Raw genomic sequence first — 13,031 nt, 5'->3', positions numbered from 1 at the left:
TCGATGTGTATGAATTCATACGAAACTGACAAATCGTAAAGCCTTTACGAATTTGAGATCAGGGGCCAGTTGCATAAACTTAGCCTCTGAACTAAAACTAGCAATTACCAAGGGGTAATGAGTCGTATTTTTTTTTGGATTTGCATTAGACCAATCTACGTTTTTACGCAACTGACTTAAACTAACTGAAAAATATTATGACCAGTCTTTAAGGAAAATACATAGATGTCTTATATGTAAGACTAGTATAAGCATTTTATGCAACCAGCCATAGGTTGGAAGACACAATCAATAGTGGATGCATGCAAATTTATATGAAATCAACAAATTATAAAGTCCTTATGAATTTGAGATTAGTTTGGAAGATGCTGTCAATAGTGTTGTTTGTGTAAACTGACAGCAGTGCTACGGCTGGTTTTCGATGTCTCAGGTCTGCATGTGAAAGATTAGTCCAGCTGTGACATTCTACTTCAAGGAACAGGGTAGGTTAATACTCTCGAGGGGGAGGGATGGAGGATTTGATCCAAGATGAGAGAGATTGTGTGTGAGTGAATGTGTGTGTGTGGTGATAGGGGAGCTACTGAGGCTCAATCAGAGAAACAATGAGAAGTAGAGACATGCAGGTCCAGAACAAAAGGTGCAGAGCTAGAGGGAATGGAGGTTGATGAGTTGGGTGGGGGGATCTGAGTTAAACTGGCTGATCACTATCAGCTAAATGGTTGCTCTTCAACAGCTTTCATCCATCCGTCAATCTGTACTTCACACACTCACACACACACACACACACACACACACACACACACACACACAATGTGTCTCATCCTTGAGCCCCCCATGGAACTCCCACTTTGTCTCTGTTAGACAAAAGAAGGGAGGGAGAAAGAGCCGAACAGAAGGAGAGAGCGATAAAAGGAACTGATAAGAGGATGTGTTGTGGACACTAAGTGCTTTTTGATGAACTCTCTACTTGTGCTCGTCAGTCAATCAAACAGCAGGGAGTCTGTGTTTGTGAGCGTCGGTGTGAAAGAGAGAAATTTAAGAACCAAATTCTTTCGAACTGTTCATAAAAACTCTATGACTGTAAACCTATACCTATATCTATTTATATGACTGTCTCTCATGTACTATCTATCTCTCTGTCTCTCTGTCTTAGTGTTGGGGAAAGCTACTTTTAAAAGTAAGGCATTACAATATTGTGTTACTCCCTAAAAAGTAACTAATTACGTAACTTACTTATTTACTTTTTTTATGGAAAGTAATGTGTTACGTTACTTTTGCGTTACTTTTTCTCATCTGGGCTGGGCTTGCTTATTTGTTTTTAACATAAAAAGTTCTATTTTTGACAAATTTAAAAGCCCTTTCCCACCAAAAGTGAAATGAATACACCTCATTCTGTAGTAAATGTTAATTCATATCCGTACAGTAGAGGCGGCAGCTCAACAAACCTTTCAGCTGTGCTGCGATTCTGGATTGCATGAAGAATATGACGCAGGAAAAGGAAGTTCAACACTCTTCAGCAATTAAACAAATTAAACAAAAATGTTATGTCTACCTAAGTCATTTTTTGTTTATTAGTATTGTTGAATTGGATCATCAAAGGTCAGCAGTAAAGACACTGGCTAATAAAATGGGATTAAATACATAAAGGATATTTGTGTTAACATAGTTAATTATTGCGGGTTTGCGTCATATTCTGAGTTTGTGCAAGAGACATGAGTAAATGCATGTTAACATTTAGTCTAGAACTACAGTAACATCATGTTTACACAGCACACACAACGCCACTGCACTTACTCCTGATTTCTCTCAGCATGAGGACAGGAGAGCTGTCAGTCAACAAATAAGAAAACAGTCATTGGCATTGCTTATTTGAAAAAGTAACTGTAAATTAAAAGTACTGCATTACTTTACTAATTACTTGAAAAAGTAATCTGATTACGTAACTCACATTACTTGTAATGCATTACACCAACACTTGTCTGTCTATGTGAATGTCTATCTTTAGTCTGTAGTTTTCAGAAATGTACTTGTTAAATTTTCTTTATCAGTAAACAAAATTGAAATGGTAAAAACCACTTTGGCATGAACAATTATTCCTCAGTTTTAAAAAGTGGGTGGAAATGTTTAATAGTGTATAGAGAGCAAAAACAGATCTGGGGTGGAGGAGGGATTCCGGAAGGACTGTTGGAAGGAGTGAAGTCAACAACTATTTATATTCTCTTATCGTTGTTATGGGTGGAATTATATGGGGCATCTGCCCCCCAAACATTAATTAGAAACTCTGTCGGTGAGAACTTTCCAGAAGATACCACTACCAGACTGTGCGTGCAGTGATTCAGTCTCTTTAGTCACAGATCGTCCCCTAACCTATTTATTCTCTCCTCTTCTTACACACACCCACACACCAGCCATTTGCAGGATTACGGTCTAGTTCCGTTCATCCCGTGGCAGAGATGACGATTCTGTTTCTGCTCACGTTCTGGTTTAATCCATCGGCAGTTTTTCATTATACACAAATCCATTAAAAGGCTGGTAAGGGTGCGGGTTCTCAAGCGAGTCGCATTTAACACACTGGGCTTCACATTCAAACAAGGGCTTGTATTTCCCAGAATTACAGGATATAGAACAACAATGTCTCGTATATATACATAAAGGGATTACCATTGAAAACTCCACAGAGGGATTTGATGCTAAAACCGTTTTTTTTTTTCATTTTCTAAGCACACATGAGTAAGAGAGAAAAATAGAGATGCGAAGCGTGATAGTGGACAGAGATATCCTGACCTGGGTTCTCTAATCCAGATCAACAGATATAGCTATTTATAATTTAGTTACATCAGTAAAGGCATAAATAAATAAATAAATGAATAAATAAATTTAAAAAAATTTTCATATAATGGCAATAAATTGTATAATTGAATCGCGTCTCTCTTTCATGTGTCTCTCGCATCATGCAGTTTTATTATTATTTTTATATAATATATATTTTTCCATCAGCATTTTAAAATCAGTTAAATTAAAAAAAAAGTTAAATCTAAGTGCACTGTGCCAAAGTGGTCTGTTTACTGACAACGAAAATAGATTTTTTTATTATTTTAATCTTTATGTTTTTTTTTTTTTAAAGCTATGCAATGAATGGCATAACGCACAGTCAGTTGGTTGTTATGTTATGTTATGTTGTGTTATGTTGTTATGTTATGTTATGTTATGTTATGTTATGTTATGTTATGATAAGGTGAACTAATTTCTGTTGCCCTGAAGTGTCTAAACGAATAAAGGGTAAGTGGTGGATTGGGTGGAAGGTGGAGGTAGTTTAGTGGATGGGGTTGAGTTTTTTTGGAGAAAGGGCAGCAGGGGTACTCAGGGCCACTGGAGCAAAAGTAAGTCTTTTTATTGGAGCGGTGAATTATAGGGATGGAACAGGTTTAGCCTCACCAAGAGGACAAAGGGAAGCTTATGAGCTGACAAGTTGAATCACTAAATCACTATGGTCTCCCTCACACATGCACACCCTTTAAATTGGTTTTGGGAACACTTCTGCAAACATAAATTTAGTGATTTGGTCTGTTTTCGAAAGCTACAGCATCTCATTAAGATCAGCATCTGGGCAGCCGTTTAAGTTCGTGGAGGAAATGTAGAGCTGTTTGCAGACACACACTTTGTTCCGTCGTCTTTTATCCTCTTCTCACTCTTTGCTGTGACCTGCACTCCGGCTAAATCTCCTGCTTTCTCTTCACGCTCGACTCTCCGGCTGGTTTAAGTGCTGGCTCAAGATGAAGGGGAGGGGAGGTGAAGTAGAGGAATAAAGGCAAGGGTGAAGAATGAAAAGAAGCAGTTGCTGCATGCCATTCAGAGGATGTCTGGCTCTTCAGAATAACAACACCTCAAAGCAAAAGAAGAGAGAGGAAAGACATGGAGGAGGAACGAAAGAACAAGGGAGACACTTCACAGAACAAGGAGGAGATGTTTAGAAAACAAGGAGGAGGAATTTAGCAGACAGGGAGAGAATGAAGAACAGGGGAGGTGTAAAAACAACACTACAGAGAAGGGGAAACCCGAGGCGTTTGGTGATTTAAAGACCGATGGACCATAACAAGACGAAGAGAAAGAGAGAGCTGGAGACAGAGAAGGGGAAACCCAGTCAATCCATCCTCACATTTAGCCCCTAACCCTCTAGATAATGTGATCGTTTTCAATATGTTTGTACACTCTAAAAAATGCTGGGTTAAAAAGGGACAAACCCAGCTATTGGGTTGTTTTGACCCAGCGGTTGGGTTCAAAACAACCCAATAGCTGGGCTTGTCCCTTTTTAACCCAGCGCTGGGTTATATTTAACCCAGCATTTTTTAGAGTGTATGTGTAAAGATGATAGTAACTGTTTCAAAACAATGCTTATATCTGCCATAGTCACGAATGTCAGATTATCCTCTTCAGAACAGTGACTGATATCCCATATATTATCATTGTTTTGTTTAATATCAATTTGACCCCAACAAACCACAGATGCTCTGTTCCAAAACCTATATTAGCCAGACAACACTGCATGTATCCTTTATGGAGATGGCACTCCCATAATGCACTGGGCCAAAATGGTGGACGAAGTGAGAGAATGATAAAAACTTTGAATTCAACTAATACTAAAAGGTGAAAATTGATTATTTTACACAATACTTCATTTTACATTTGCATCTCAAGTAAATCTTGATTTAAGGATTTTTAGATATGTATATTGGAAAACAAAAACACAGAGGAAGATATTCATTTTTTGCAGTGCATGCAACACTTTATGAACTGAAGACGTTCTGCTCTGATTTAAGACCTTTTTAAGGCTTTAAATCGTGGAAGGACTTTTTAAGACCTGTAGAAACCCTGCTAAAGGGTTCCATATCAATCAGTTAGGAGGTTCCATGATTGTTAGGATGCTGCTTCAGAAGGTACCCGCCTAAAACCCAAAGTTTACCTCAGGCCTGAGACAGTGTCGTGCAGAGTACATGTGGTTAGAAAAATCAAGCCATGGTCGTACAGTACATGTATACTTTGCTGTTGACAGAAATTATGTTATGCACACTACCCTGTACACTTGAAAAACAAAGTATACATTGGGATTAAGTAGGCAGTGGTAGCTCACTAGGTTTTGGAATAGAGCCATAGTACACAATACATTAAATCAATGTGAATAACTGGCAGGAGTGTACAGCAGTCAGGGATTCGTAGCATGTCAAAGTTCATCATGTTTATTCATTCAGTTTTGTGGGCTAATGTAATCTTTCACAAAGAACGTTTGAAATGTTTGTTTATAAACCGTTCTCATGATATTCAGAAAACTATCAACTTAGAACTTCAATGTTAGGTGTGTTGTTTAAGCTCTTTCAAAATGCTCTCTCTCATACGACTACAGAACATGAAGGTTAACTTTAAAACAACTGCACCGTCCTATTTCTAGACTTTTCCAGCATCTGCACTGCCAGTGTATTGTCAGTCTGTCTGCACCTTCAGCATCACCTAATAAACAATGGACTTTGAGTGGGGATTGAGGCTTTAAACTGTTTCCCTCCAGCAGATGATTGAGGAGCCCTTGGGTTTACATTCACCCTTGTCTTAAATACATCACACGGAGAGAATAGAGCTCAAGATGCCCGGCCCAGACTGATAAAGAGAGAGCCGAGGAGCGAAGGGAGGACAACGAAGGAGAGGATGAGTTAAAGGGACATAAAGAAAGATTTAGCTGCCGTTTATTCAGCACCCTCCACGTAGGGGCTCTCTCTCTGTGACATCTGACCTTTGACCTCTGACCGGGGCTTTGTTAAGCAGTCAGGTGCCAACTTGCCCAAAGGCAAAATGGGATTCCATCACTCCCTCCCCCCTCCAGTCTACCTCCTTTTCACATATGCCTCGTACTCTTGAAAGAAAAACAAATAAGATTTAGCATTATTGCACAGTTGATGAAAGAGCAGATCCTCTCTAGAGCCCATCTACTGTGTGACTCAGCAGCTCAGACAGCTAATTCAGCCCTAAATGCCTTCAGGGATTCCCACAGGAAAACCAACTCACGTTTGTGCAACAAGTGCAGCTTTGAAGAGCCTTGAGCACACGTCTGCACTCTGTATTGACTTAGGAGATACTTTTTTTTTTGGCTGTTTAAGAATATTATGGATTAACTTAATTCTTCAATGTTAAATACTGTATGTACTTTGAACTCTAAAACAAACACTGCAACATCATATTTGTAGACCTTTTATTGTACTGTCAGTCTGTCTGCTTATTCTGCATCTGCATCTTTTGTGGCTCTTTAAGAATATTATGTTTTATGCTTTTAGGATTTTTTCATACTAGAGCTTTTGGTGCAGATCTATCTATCTATTCAAATTGAGTCAAATTCAGGAACTGAGATTTCAAAAGCTTAATATTCGTGACACGTTACAATAACATCACAATTCAATATGTTTTGTGAATTTAGACATTATGTCGGAGTTTTGCATTGGAATAGATACAGAATATATTGTTGTTCCCCCAAAGTATGTGACAAATTCTAAAAATAGAATATAATGAAATATTAGTACTTTGAAATACTGATTTTTTTTTCACCCACATTTTAAGTATACTATAGTCATTAGATTTTCTAGTGATTACAATGTTTATGACATTTAAATATTTGCAAGATTTTGGTTAGACTTCTTTATTTTCAGTGCTATGTTTTGGAGGTGCAGTATTTAGACACATGTTCAATGAAATGTTCCTCCAAGCATAATTTTTCATATTAATACTGTTGTAGTCCGTAGAAGCCATCTGGTACAGATATGAATATTTGGAGACAATCGATACTTAGAACTACTCCATTCATTTGTTGTACAAGTAGAATGTGTCTGAGCTAATAACTCAAATTTTAATGTAAAGAATGTAAAGAACAGTAGAACAACAGGTTCAAATTCAGGAACTGAGATTTCAAAAGCTTAATATTCGTGACACGTTACAATAACATCACAATTCAATATGTTTTGTGAATTTAGACATTATGTCGGAGTTTTGCATTGGAATAGATACAGAATATATTGTTGTTCCCCCAAAGTATGTGACAAATTCTAAAAATAGAATATAATGAAATATTAGTACTTTGAAATACTGATTTTTTTTTCACCCACATTTTAAGGATACTATAGTCATTAGATTTTCTAGTGATTACAATGTTTATGACATTTAAATATTTGCAAGATTTTGGTTAGACTTCTTTATTTTCAGTGCTATGTTTTGGAGGTGCAGTATTTAGACACATGTTCAATGAAATGTTCCTCCAAGCATAATTTTTCATATTAATACTGTTGTAGTCCATAGAAGCCATCTGGTACAGATATGAATATTTGGAGACAATCGATACTTAGAACTTCTCCATTCATTTGTTGTACAAGTAGAATGTGTCTGAGCTAATAACTCAAAATTTAACAGTAGAACAACAGGTTAGTGATATTTGTCCTGCCCCTCCTCTACTGTGATTGGATGGCTGAGTAAAAATGACAGTGACGAGTGCTGCTTTTTACCCAAAGTTGGACATTTTGAAATATTTGCCAACCAGAAAAACAACTGAATGCATGAAATAGACGCTCACCGCCACATCATGCTGCTACCGTTTTTAAATATGCCGCGCTCCCATTGAAGACAACTGAAAATAACCTCAGAAAACACGCTGGTGGACACATGGCTATAAAGTGTTTTCTTAATACTGTATATATTAGATTGAAAACTTCCTAAATCTCACAACTCTTATTTCTTCCAACACAGCCGTATCTTTATGTAAAACCAAGGGTCGAGTCATTGCATTTTCCATGAACCCAATCATCCATGTACAGTATTGTGTGACTTATATTGCCATATGTCAAGAATCGAGCATTGAGCATTAAGTGCAAATGCCGGTTTTAGACAGTTTTATCTGTTTTCATGTGAGCAAAGCTACAATATTCTGGCCTTTGTTCTATGCTACCTCTCACCTCGGGGTCTCTCGGCTCAGAGAAGGCTCCTCAAGCTTAACGTGTGAGATCAAACGGCGCGGAAAGAGAGAAAAGTGTCTTTCAACTTGCAGAACAGCCAAGATTAGGGCAAGAACATCAGAGGAGCAGAGCAATAAAGAGAGAGAAAGCCTGCGGGTCAGAGAAAGAGAATGCAGAAGAGAGAGACCCGAGCTAGCAGGGAAGTTTGTCGACAGAATAATAGGCAATACAAGTGTATCTCACCCATATCCCCACATAAAACAGACATTATACACTATATTAAATATGTATAAAAACATAACCTGATTTATAGCTGTGCTGTCTCTAGTTCAAAGCTGCTCGGAGAAAGCCCTGCTTGTCCGTGCGTGCTGGGGCAGGATCCGAACAGGGATTTTGAGTTTGACAAGCCCACCTCTGTCACTTTTTTCTTCGTTTTTTCCCCTTTCATCAAAGAGCGAATGCCTCACTGGCAAGCGGGTAACAGTTTTAATGCGATCATGATGTCCTCAGATTTGAGATGCATTTCACATCAAAGAGGGTGAGGGAAGAGGTTAGGAAAATGATATGGAGAAAAAACAGAGAGGATAAGGGAAGGAGAGAGGAGAGGAGATAGGTGAATTTAAGTTCTTTGGGTTTTGCAAGGCTGTATCAAACTCGAGAGCTCCCATTGATAGTTGCTGCTCATATGCATACATTTGAAATCGGCACAACTTTGTTGCATCATGAAGCGTCGCTTATGTCGCCTAAAATCATTGGTGAACAGTAGCGCTCATGCATGATGCCGTGCCAGCTGTAATCTCTTGCCAGATGTGTGCCTGCGAGCCAAAGCTACCCTGTCAACAACCCTCCTCTTCGTCCTCTCATCTTCCTCTTCTTCTTCCCCCTCTTTCTGGACCCTCTTCACCCACCACCTTGCCTGCCTTCATTATTCACATTCTGTCTCTTTTTCCTTTGATATAAATGCATCTGTTCTTGTACAAGACAAAAGTATTGGCTGATCATGGGATTTTTTTTTAGGACAAATCAGTTTAGTTTAGAACTGACTTTGCATTTCCTGAAGAGAATACCAGTGCTTGGAGGGCAGCACACGTTTTCGCTAATGAAGCGTTAGCTTCTGTGCCGCCTTTGCAAATATTACAATGTTGTCATTGGAGATTATCTGAATGTATTCATTAGTTTGGAAGTATAGTTAACAAAAATCAAAAATAGATAGCAAGAATGAAATTTTCAAAAAAAAAAAAACAAACAAAAAAAATTGGAACAATACTGGTTAAGCAGTAATAATTTTCTTGTTATAATATTAAAATGTATTACTATTTTGGCTAAATACATTTAAAATTGATTACATTTAACTGTGTTACTAAATTAATATTAACATTTTAAGATTCACTAAGTGTACGTTTACACAACAACAATGTACTAAAAACTGAAAAAAAAAATTATTTGCTTTTTTTGAAAAGATTCACAAGATTCGCAAAATGCTGTATTATTCATGCCAGGCCAGCAGTTGGTGACTATGCACCTGTGCACATTTCTAGTCGATAACAATATCATTTTCAAAAATGTGCACTTTGAAAACCTTTTTCAGGTCCCCAAAACACCATTGTCATGTAAATGAATGGCCAAAACGCATAAACAGTTTGCTGTTTTCAGTTGAAAACTTTGCAGTCTCGGTTAAGAACTTTGCACTGTGCACTCTGGAGTTGTCGATGCTTGTTGCCGGAATTCATATCCAGTTTGCAGATTTTGGGCAGTCGGAGTTGACCAATTTAACAGAAAATTGTGTTGTGTATGATGGGCACAGAAGGATACAAATCAATAAATAAATAGTGTTTAATTTTATAACTCCATCTGAATTAATTGCAGAAACCAATGGAGAACAAGAAGAAAACTAAGAAAAATATTCTGTGCAAGCACTGTAAATGGAAGGAGCTGCACTCAATACCCTTTGTGACATCTGCTGTGATTGGTTCATCCTTCAGGAGCCTTTGAGATATTATGAGACAAATTTCTAATTCATTGCCTTTGGGCACAGAGGAGCTTCACGAGGATGAACAAGCTTAAGATATGCCTTAGGTGTCTAAATCCTTTTTTTGGCAGGGCACGTAGCCAAAATGTCTTAAGGCTACAAGGATTGTGCAACAGTGGAATGTTTTGAGATGGTGACGGTAGGATTGGACTTGGCCTTTGAGCTCAGGGACTGATTTCTTTCCAGGGGCTACAAGTGAAGTGAGAGACCTGGTGGTCCTGGATAAAAGTTAAAATACATCTGTATCAGCACAGTGAGACATGCTGACCTATAGCTGCAGGCTTAAGTGTAAGGAAGTCACTGACCTCAACATTAGAGCCACTAAAAACATTGGAGAGGACTTAGAAAAGGTGCTGGGGGCTCAAATCTCACAGGCCCCTGGCTTAACCCGGGACTATGGAGAGTGTGGTAGGAATATGGTTAGATAAATGTCAAGATGCCTCCAGGACAAAGAGGCTTAACCTGTGATCTAAACAGGGTGGACCATGCATGCTTTGTTGGTCCTAGTATTGATAATAGCTTTTCCCAAACTAATGTATCATTAGATAACAGCACATAGCCTGACCGGCTTGCTTTCAGTGGCTCAGATCGACCTAAGAGCTCAAAGACCAGATGAAGGGAGAATGTTACTGAAAACACTAATGCAGTGCTTCCTACTGCATTCTGTTTTCAAAGCAGGATCATAATTAGTCTTAACTACATACTAAACAAAAGTATTTTATATATAAAACAATAATTTAAAAATCATTTAATTCATAGTTTTATTTGTAAAGTTTTACATTTAATTAAAATGTTTAATTAAATGTAACATTTATTGTAATAATAAATTTAAATTTTTTACATTATTTTTAATTGTTATTTATTATTATTATTATTAATTACTGATGCACCGATCATAATTTTTCATGGACGATTCCGATACCGATTTTTTACAAGCAAACTGGTCGATTCCGATTTCCGTTTTTTTTTCCTTTTAAGCAATAAACAAGAAAGAATGAAAGTATACAAGATGTTTATTTGGTATTTAACAGGACAAACTGGCTTTTGCCTATTGAAAACAATAACCGTAACCATCTGAAATTAAAGGCGGTAACTGCGCAGTAAGAACATTCAATACAAACATAGATGGTACCGACATTTAGCATCAGCATTTAGCTTTTGTTTTTAAATTGGATTGGTTGTTGATTAAAGTAGTGCCCAAAGTAGCAATGAACATTTTTAAATATGAAGTGACGTGTGTATATTCCCATACTCAGAATTTGTACTCTGCATTTAACCCATCCAAGTGCACACACACACAGCAGCAGAGGAGCAGTCCTATTGCTGCGGCACCCGGGGAGCAGTTGGGGGTTCGGTGCCTTGCTCAAGGTTCTCACCTAAGTCATGGTATTGAGGGTGGAAGAGAGCACTGGTTATTCACTGTAAACATTGTTTGCATGTTGTGTATCTGTAAAAGCTCTACATGACAACAAAATGTCAGTGTGGTGCACTTATCAGGCGGGGTTTCGGTTCTGTGTATTCTGTCGTGGAAGAGAGAGCGCTGGTTATTCACTCCCCCCACCAACAATTCCTGCTGGACCTGAGACTCGAACCCACAACCTTCGGGTTATAAGTCCGACTCTCTAACCATTAGGCCACAACTGCACCCTATGGCATTAAGCAACAAGGATGGGACACAAACCCACACGTGCAGAGCACAATGGATTAGCAGTCCATCACCTTAACCACTCGGCCACCTCGTCCATACCTAAATATATTTTACAGTGACTGTTATGCATATTTATCAAAAACGCAGCTAAAAAGCTTCCTACCAGTGGCCATCCTTCACAAAACTTAACATCTAGCACAGTTTTATTATAGGTAGAATACAAAATGTTTTAATACAAGCATTTCAGTCAAATGTAATTTAAGCAACATTTCAGACCTTTAACCCACGGGGGGAAATCAACCCATGGCAACAGTTTAAAAGTAGCCCAGTTCCATGGAAACAAAACGCGGACTTCCCTGCATCCAACACGAGCTGCAGGAGTCAGATTTCAGCGATCATGGGTTGAGAGGAGAGATGGCTGACCTGACAAGGTCATGCTGGAGGATTTGCTGCTCAACAGATCCTGAGCTCATAGACAAATATCTGCTCTTCCTTTACACAGAGTGCGCGTGATCGAGAAATCGAAAGTGAACAGCGAGCTTTCAAAAGAGATTAAAATACTCCCCATATTGATAGCGACTCCCTAATGTGCGGAAATTACATGCCATATATGTTTGCGGGAGTGGTCGGGACTGGACACAAAAATCTCGAGCGGGTGGTAATGGTCAGAAATTCAGCGGGAGCGGGATTAAGAAAACTGTTTTTGAAATACTTCCACACAAATGACATGTTCACGAATGATTCCAATATAGTCTGTGCACGCAGGCGTACATCCGGAAAAACCGTCCGAAAAAAAGAGAAAAAACCACCCGGTTGCCGATCGCGCGTTAGAAGCAAAAAACAGCCGGTACCGATTTATGGCCAGTCAACCGGTGCATCCCTATTATTAATAGTAGAAATAGTGGTAGCATTTATCTTATTTTAATTTTTCATGACCATTTGGATTGCTTAGCTATACAATAGGGGTGTTACTGACAAAAGTATTTTACTCATAAAAGAATTTAAAAAAATTGGAAATATATATATTTTTCATTTAATTAAAAAATATTTTTAAATATTTTACTTATTTAAAATAATAATAATTCTATTTATTTATTTACTGTACTTACTTACTTATTTACTTTAAGTTAAGTTCTTAAGTTTTTGGCAATTTGGGATACCTAGATATAAAACGGGACGTTACCAAGATGGCTGCTGAAAGAACTGACAAAATAATTTTATATAAAACAATACTACTTTATGGAAAATACATTTTTATCTTTATTTATTTTTGGTATTTCACAAAAATATATTTTTGATAATTATTGTTATTACTGTATCATTAATTTGATAAAATTAAAAAAATAATAATATTATTTAATGATTAATTGTTACA

At 37.8% G+C, this 13,031-nt stretch overlaps 1 non-coding gene across 1 annotated transcript; it reads right to left on the bottom strand.

Annotated features, from left to right (window-relative positions):
* Nucleotides 1–11,668: 11,668 nt before the first annotated feature.
* On the bottom strand, nucleotides 11,669–11,750 carry trnas-gcu (transfer RNA serine (anticodon GCU)). The gene has a single exon. It is a non-coding gene; the product is annotated as a tRNA-Ser (tRNA).
* Between the last annotated feature and the right edge of the window lie 1,281 nt (nucleotides 11,751–13,031).

The sequence above is a fragment of the Sinocyclocheilus rhinocerous genome, unplaced genomic scaffold, assembly GCF_001515625.1.
Source record: "Sinocyclocheilus rhinocerous isolate Xijiao unplaced genomic scaffold, SAMN03320098_v1.1 scaffold450, whole genome shotgun sequence".
Classification (NCBI taxonomy): Eukaryota; Metazoa; Chordata; class Actinopteri; order Cypriniformes; family Cyprinidae; genus Sinocyclocheilus; species Sinocyclocheilus rhinocerous.
Note: the sequence above shows the minus strand (reverse complement) of the source record. Positions and strands in the feature narration are given on the sequence as shown.